This window comes from Cololabis saira, chromosome 12 (genome assembly GCF_033807715.1).
Source record: "Cololabis saira isolate AMF1-May2022 chromosome 12, fColSai1.1, whole genome shotgun sequence".
In the NCBI taxonomy this organism is placed as follows: domain Eukaryota; kingdom Metazoa; phylum Chordata; class Actinopteri; order Beloniformes; family Belonidae; genus Cololabis; species Cololabis saira.
Genome location: NC_084598.1, coordinates 12365045 through 12372982, shown reverse-complemented (window position 1 = coordinate 12372982; position 7938 = coordinate 12365045). Strand labels below are relative to the sequence as shown.

At 41.7% G+C, this 7938-nt stretch overlaps 1 non-coding gene across 1 annotated transcript; it reads left to right on the top strand.

Moving 5' to 3' along the window:
• Positions 1 to 5952: 5952 nt before the first annotated feature.
• Positions 5953 to 6140, top strand: LOC133457584 (U2 spliceosomal RNA). Its single transcript, XR_009783873.1, has one exon. It is a non-coding gene; the product is annotated as a U2 spliceosomal RNA (small nuclear RNA).
• Positions 6141 to 7938: the final 1798 nt, after the last annotated feature.

Here is a 7938-nt window from a genome sequence, read left to right as displayed (position 1 = left end):
CGTCACACAAGAAGGTTTATTAATCCTTCAGGGGAAAGGGAAGTTGGGAGTGAATGAGGGCTTCAGGGGATCCAGGGGGTCCCGGGGGTTCAGGGGGTCCACGGTGTTCAGGGGGTCCAGGGGGTCCAGGGTGTTCAGGGGGTCCAGGGTGTTCAGGGGGTCCAGGGGGTCCACGGGGTTCAGGGGGTCCACGGTGTTCAGGGGGTCCAGGGGGTCCAGGGTGTTCAGGGGGTCCAGGGGGTCTGTGTGTGTGTGTTCCCCCGGCAGCGATCACGGGAGCTGGAGGATCCGGGCAGTCCTGGGGGAAACACACACACAACAGAACAGGTGAAAACGGAGCAGTAGTGCAGTCGAGGGCAAAGCAGAAATCGTAGTCGGGGGCAGAAGGCAGGTCAACATTACCGGGGCAGGAGATCAGAGTTGGGGTGGAATCCAAGTCCGGGTCACAGATGGGAGTCAGAGAGACAAGCAGACAGGCAGGGTTCCGGTGCAGGTTTGCAGACGATCTGACAAGGGAGAGCTGAAAGACAGGGCTTTAAATACTGGGAGAGGTTAAGTGGAGAATGCAATACAGCTGTGCAGGTAAATCAGAGCAGAGTGGGGGCAGGTGGAGCTAATTGGATAGAGGGTCAACGGGTGGAGTGACAGGGCTCATGACAAGATGAATAGTTAAAGCATATATTTATGGAAATAAACGGAGTTTTTGATGAAAGGTTGGCAAAACACTGGACTTTTAATAAGTCATTTCAAATGAGAATCAGTGTTGCTTCTTCCTTTTGGTATTTTCTGCTCACAGATACTTTTCACACGTGATCCACGACACACACAATAATATGCCCCATAACCCCCATTGTATTCTTATTATTGTTACCATGACAACATCCAAAACAACCAAATCTGACTACAACTCTCCAACAGGATTGTGGTGAACGGACCAACGTTTAACAGTCATACCTTCCTCGGCCAAGCCGTTCAACTTCCAGACAGAATACGGACTAACAGAAGAACAGGTGAGAGTCTGTCTGTCTGTGTGTGTGTGTGTGTGTGTGTGTGTGTGTGTGTGTGTGTGTGTGTGTGTGTGTGTGTGTGTGTGTGTGTGTGTGTGTGTGTGTGTGTGTGTGTGTGTGTGTGTGTGTGTAGACGGCGCCTTTTCGGTCGGTGGGCCGTGTGTGTGTTTTAAATACAGAAATGACACACAAAAATGAGGGTATGCCTTTCTACACAGCATGCCGAATGGTCGCGAAAATACAGTATTTATATATGAAATGTCAGAATAGGGAATTTTTTGACAACACCCCTGAAGCAGTCAGACGACACCCCGGTTGAGAAAGCTGACGTATCACTTAACAACCAAACGCCGCTGCATTGCATTGTGGGAAGTTTCTGCTCGGCTAGTGTCCATCAATCCACACTAAAAAAATTCTCCGGAATGAGTATGGATAGAGCATACTATTGAGTACGTTCTAATGTTTCGGACGCACTAAAAAATCTTGCACACTCATTTTGCATACTCATTAGGGTGGAAGTATGCGATTTCAGACGCAGCCCATGTCTTGTCCGACCTGACCTGGCCAAATAAACGTCATTCTGATTCTGATTGGAGCGCCTTTTGTTTTCTAAAGGCCGGGATACACGATTATCGGCAGTTGGTATATCCTGGGCAGTCGGTGTCTGCGACAGCTTTCATTTTGGCCGATTCGACATGTAGACTCGTCCACTACCCGTCGGCCTCTATGACCATACTGATTGGTGGAGTGCTAGCCCTTGACTCGCTAATCAGAGTTGACCAGAATTGACGATGAAACCATACTAGATAAACAGCGATGGCACAGACACTACACTACACTTCATCATCGCATCGGTTTGGGTTGTGTTTGACTGTGTTGTGATCACCAGTATATTTTCTTTATTAGCCATCATATTTTCAATCCTTCATGATTTCTATCAGAAGTAAAAACCCTGACTAATGACAGTGAGCTCTGTTCAGAACTTTAGACTACAGCAATCCGTATTTTCCATTTTTTTCCTTTTCTTTTGGGCAACATCACAGATTAGCGCCACCTGCAGTAATGGAGACGTAATACGCCTCACGAACGCGCAGAATGTACGCTCGCGTCGGCGTCGGATTCCTGTGTTCAGGAGTATGCCACAGGAGCCAGGAGCTAACTTCAGTCCGACTGCTTTTCTGCCGTCAGTCGGTCGTCTGGTTAATGTGTCCCAGCACTAAATAAATCTGATTAGTGGAGTCGTTTGTCTGCCTTTGTTCTCCCTCCGTGAGATTGGTTTTTGTATTAAGATTTTCATAGCATATTTATTTTCTAGATTAATGTAGTGTTTTTTTTTCTTCCTCCTGTAAGAGTGTTTTGTCTTTTTCTTATTGCTTTCTGTAAATTTTTTGTCTTCATTCCATTTGGCAATGACTAGATTTCATAGCTTGTTTGGTTGTCATCCTTTCTAAAGAGTATATAGAGACCATCACAATAAAAGCCTGTTAATACGGTTCACTGCCTGCATCCGAGTCCTCCTTAAAACCCGTCTGACAATCACCATGGTACGAAGCCCAATGAAGCAATCAGCAATTTGCGCTCAGCAGTAATAACCCAGCGTCACCTAAACACAGCTGCCATCTCAGATTTCACCACCAAAACGACATTTGAGACAACATATTCTGTTGTAAACTTTCACCAGCACCTTCTTTGGTGCTGAATTGATGCTATAGAGGAGTTGTACTTTGCTACCTCGCTATTTTCAGTTGAAGTTCTCCTTTTTAAAAAAAAAACCTGCTGCTTTCTCAGCATTAACTGTGCGCTTGAGTGGCACAGAAATGATTTCTGTTTCTATTTCAGGTTCATGGGGATCTGCTGGACTCTATACCAGCTCTCTTAGGGTGAGAGGCAGGGATACACACTGTAAAGTGTTAGGAATACTTTTATTTTAGCCTTTGCAGGAGTTACGGAGAGCTGGAATATAGATTAAAAAGGCCCAAATGTCATTTGTGACTTGTGGCCTGCCTCACATTCTCAAACAGGCTTATGTAGTTTAGCTCTTAATCACTTAACGTAGTTCCCTTATCTCAAGCAAACAGCGATGGAGAGGAGACGGCCCAGAGTGGTTACTTGAGTACAAGACCAAGTCCACAATGTTTGGAGCGAAAGAAGACGAAGAGAGCTGAGTGATTGGGACAGATCAAGGCTCGAACTAAGAGAGGGTTAAGTCTAAATGTTAGAATAATTGAACATAGAGTAATATCATATTTACTCCAATTGCCTTTACATATAAACTTAGCTCATTTGGTGTGTATGTACAACTCAAATTTGCAGAGTTTGTTATGCGGATAGTGTGAACCTGACACTAAACCACGGTTCCTCGCCATCAATTTAGTCAATTATATTGTAATCATTTATCTAAATATTAGCATTTTTGTCAGTAGAAAATTATGATGGACATTCTTGTATGTGTTTTTTTCTGAGATGTTGTCTGCCGAACAGTAAAGGTCCGTTTGTAAGTTTACTTTGACGCCAATAAAAAAAACTTTAATTGAGAGAAGTATTATGTCTTCTTTGTCATATCAACAAGCACGCAAAATACCTAACAGGTTGTCAGCTGAAACAATGTGAGATTTTTAAGTTTTCCAGCATGGAAGCAAAACAACTTTAAGGTAGCAGAGTTCCCAAAGGAGTGTAGCGTGGCATGTAGCTTAGATCGTCAAAACAAGTAAACATCGCCTATTGCAACAGATTAGTGTGTTCAAGACACTTTTCACATACAAAATATTCATGAATGATTTTATTGCTACTTGCCTGACATGGTGCTACGCGAACGTGGACTTGGATTGTTACACAGTTCACTTTCCACAACTAGCCGGTTGCACAAACACTTAACTGATTAAATATACTCTAAATTCCTCTCAGGTCTGCATGCAGGTCTAAACATGGCACCAGATAAAATTATCAGTAAGACTCCAGATCATCCAGCTGTGAAATACTGATAGTGGTCCCTCATTGTTACTGGCACCCGTGTTGTGGTTGAACAACTCTTAATTCTATGGAGCCCCTTTGGTGACATTTGAAAAAAAGTAAAATAATGCGTGGCCACGCATTGATTATCTCGTGGCCACAAGTTATTAATGCGTGGCCACACATTAATTTTTTTTTCAAATGTCACCAAAGGGCCTCCATAGAATTCTTGACAAAAAGGAAGATCAATTTAAAGTCAAAAGACGATCCATTGAAAACGCAAAAAAGAACGAGAATCAAAAGGAAAAATGCTGATAATGGTTAATAACAAAACTGACAGCGCTAACAAGACTTATGCCAGATGACACTCCCGTTTTCTTAAAAGGTCACAAGCAGGTTCCCATAGTACGGTAATTGATCAAATAAAATCATTTTCAGAGACTTCAGGGCTAACACTAAATTTAAAAATGTGAATTTCTAGCTATCCTCAATACATCCCTAAAAGAAATATGAAATATTCCTCTTTAATCTGAAATTAAATACTTAAGTACCTAATTACTCACCACACTCCACTACCATATGGAATAACAGATCCATACTATATCAAAATAAGTCATTATTTCACAAAGATTGGATGGAGAACAACATTTGGTCCATTGTACACTTAATGGATGCTGATGGTTACACTGATGGTTAAACTACGAACATTTCTACGTAGAGTATAAATTCAAACCCCCTAAAGTTATATTTACCAGATTACTGCTGATTTTGTGAAAAGAAAATAGAAACAATAGACCATATCTTCTATAAATGCAACAGAACCAAAATATTTTGGAATTACTTAGAAAGGTGGATTAAACTGAAAATGACACTTCTCAACATTTCCCAATGATCTTCAAAGAGATTAAAGATTGGGAGAATTTACCAGCCAATAGAGGCAGGAGGGAAAGATTTAACATGTATCCCTTTGAAATTGGATGTTTTGTTTTTTTCTTCTTTGGTTAATTTGCTGTCAAAGGAATGTTCACATAAGTGTCAATGTTTGTTAAAATTTTGGTTGAGTTTTCCTTTACGTGCTTTGGTTAAATGGGATAACAGATTGCCAAAAGCAGAGACCTTTCCACAACATTTTGGAAAGATGGTTAAGTGGACCAAAAAGAATCCTGAATGTTTTGATGAGAAGTTAAGAGAAAATCATAAACTGCTATATCATGAATTAGTCATCAAGCAAGCACCATCTGAGATAATGAGTATCCCGGCAATAACTTGGACCAGATCACAACCAAAAGAGCTGGATAACAGATTAAAAGATTTCAATTGGTTAATTTTACACAGAAGGTTACCAGTCCGTGAGACTTTGTATAATCACAGGTTAACAAAAAGCTAAATATGTCCCAGAGAAAAATGTAACATGGTAGAAACAATTGCACACGTATTATGGGAATGCTCCTTTGCACAGTCCACATGGCAAAAACTAAAAACTGGTTTCCCCTGTTTGAAAAATGTGGATTTTTGTGAGATGGTTTATCTGGAACTGAAAAAAGTTGAAAAGAACAATCGTGTTCCAATTGTGTTGTTAATTTCTTTGTCAAAACTTAAGTTGTGGGAGGCTAGATGTAAGCTAATCAAAGAAACTTTTATATGGACAGAATATAGTTTGGTGCAAGTAATTAAACAAGAAATGGAAAAAAGATACCGTTTTGAGGTCCTGAAATGGGGAGCATCCGCCATCAAAACAAGATGGAAAATTATTTTCACTGATTTATGAAACTGGGTAGCTGTTGTGATGCTTGCTAATCTTACTGGAATAGCCCTATTGTTTTCAATTTTTTTTGGGTGTGTTTCCGGCTTGTTTGGTTTTATCTATTTTTTTGTTCCTTTTGTGTCCTGTTTTTTGTGATCTTGTGTGTGTATTTTACCGTTTATTGGCTTGTGCCCAATCCCACAAGAGGGGTTTATCTTGTTTTCCATTCTGTCTAGATTTTATTTTGTGTACATTGTTTTCTTGACAGAATAAAAAGAAAAAAAAAATCTGTTCTTATCAGTTTAATATCTGATACGTCCCCTACCCGGGGACCATATATTAAATTGATTTTTGGAACAGGGAGATGGAATAGGGGCTTGCTCCGTCCACTCCACGCATCGACCTGGTATTGCAGTATCTCCAGGACCGGTGCACTCCTATTAACATGTACAATATAAGCAGTGATTGAGTTAATAAATACTTGAAGGTTTGGGCATAAGAGAAATTCGTTTGCCATTTCCACGCATTGAATATTCTTACATATTAGCTCTTGTGCACGACTATATGATAAGATAAGTACATTCAAATAGAAAAACAGTGTATTGGTGACTGTAGATAAACTTCACATTAAGATATTCAAGTTTAGTTCAAGTTTAATTTGTCATTTTAATTGTGGACTCTTTGTTTGTATTCTTTATCTTTTTTTTTAATTTTATTACTTGTACTTTGCACCGTGGGTCAGAGAGGATATCTCTGTCTATATAGCAGATGTGACAATAAAACTTGAAGCTATAAATAGAACAACAAAACGGCATTAATGAATTAAAGGCAGTAATGAAGACGGGATATTTACACAGAACTGCTGATGTCAGAACCTGAGTGAATCCCGCAGTTCACTCTGTTCTCCACTAGAGGGCGACAAAAGCACATGTTAACCTGCAGCGGTACATCCTGACAAACACTTGGGCCCAGCCCCAATCCCAATTCTCCTTCCCTCGCCCTTCTTTTCTCCACTCGCCCTTCTTTTCTTCCCTAACCCCTAAAAAAGAAGGGGGAGATTTTAGGGCACTTGAGATCTAGGGCACTTGGCCCAGGTGCCTGTCCCATTTCTCCTACTCCCCCTCGTTTTCATCCCTAACCTGATCAGGAAGCAGAGAGCCAAAAGCTGTTTTAATTTCAGCTGTAGCGCTGTTAATATGGCACTTTATTAAGTTTTAATATTTTTTCAGGTATAAAGGTGACCTTAAGATCCGCAACCGGGGCTCAGTTTATCCAAATAACGCCTGTTAAGAAATTTGACCCGATGTTTTCGGAGATGAGAAGAGCCGCCGCCCCCGGGGAGCAACCTCAGCTCACAGCCCGAGATCAGACGTGTCCGCCGGGTCAAGCTGCTCCGTCGCCGGGAGAGAGTTTCTCTCCCGGGACGCAGCTCTGTTGAGAATTATGCTGGCTGAAATAAATCATTTAGGAAGATGTTGGTTTAATAGATGAAATCTAACAGTTGTAGCTACGCCTGTTAAGAAATTTGCTCCGAAATTTAGAGATTTCTGTCTGCCGGCTCCGGAGTTTGGGTCCGCGTTAAATCGACGCAGAGCCTACGGCGTAGGGTATGGCGTACGGCGCGCGTTGCCGCGTACATCGACGCAGACCTGCCCGCCGTAGGCTCTGCGTTGGTGTAACGCGGAACCATAAATCCCTTTATTCTGGCGTGATCTTCGGCAACTTTATCTGAAAGTGTGTAAATTACCCAGATAACAGCTGGATTACTTTGTGGTTTCTGAAGACTATTATATCAGAAACATCCAAAACAAATCTGACAAGTCACAGGATTATTTCTCTCTATTTCTCTGAGACGAGTCTGCCTGTTTGCCTTCGGTCGGCGAGTCAAATCGATGCAGAGCCTACGGCAAAAGCATTCTGGGAAATTTTCATACCCCCTCGCTTGCCAAGTCAGCATCTGAAATCCCTCGATTTGAAGGGGCTATTCTCAGCCCCTAGCCCTCGTTATGCCCCCTCCCCCTTGGTGAAAAGAGGAATTGGGACACCACTACCTTCACGGGAACGCGCAAAAGTTAGGGGGAGGGATCAAAACGAGGGCGGGGGGGAGTATTGGGACGCACCCTTGGTTATACTGCAATTAATTTCACTGATCTAAATCATTTGTTCACGCACCTTATCATAGGAAGATAGTTGTCAGATATAGGAACAACTTGTCATGGTGTAAATGTGTTGTCATAC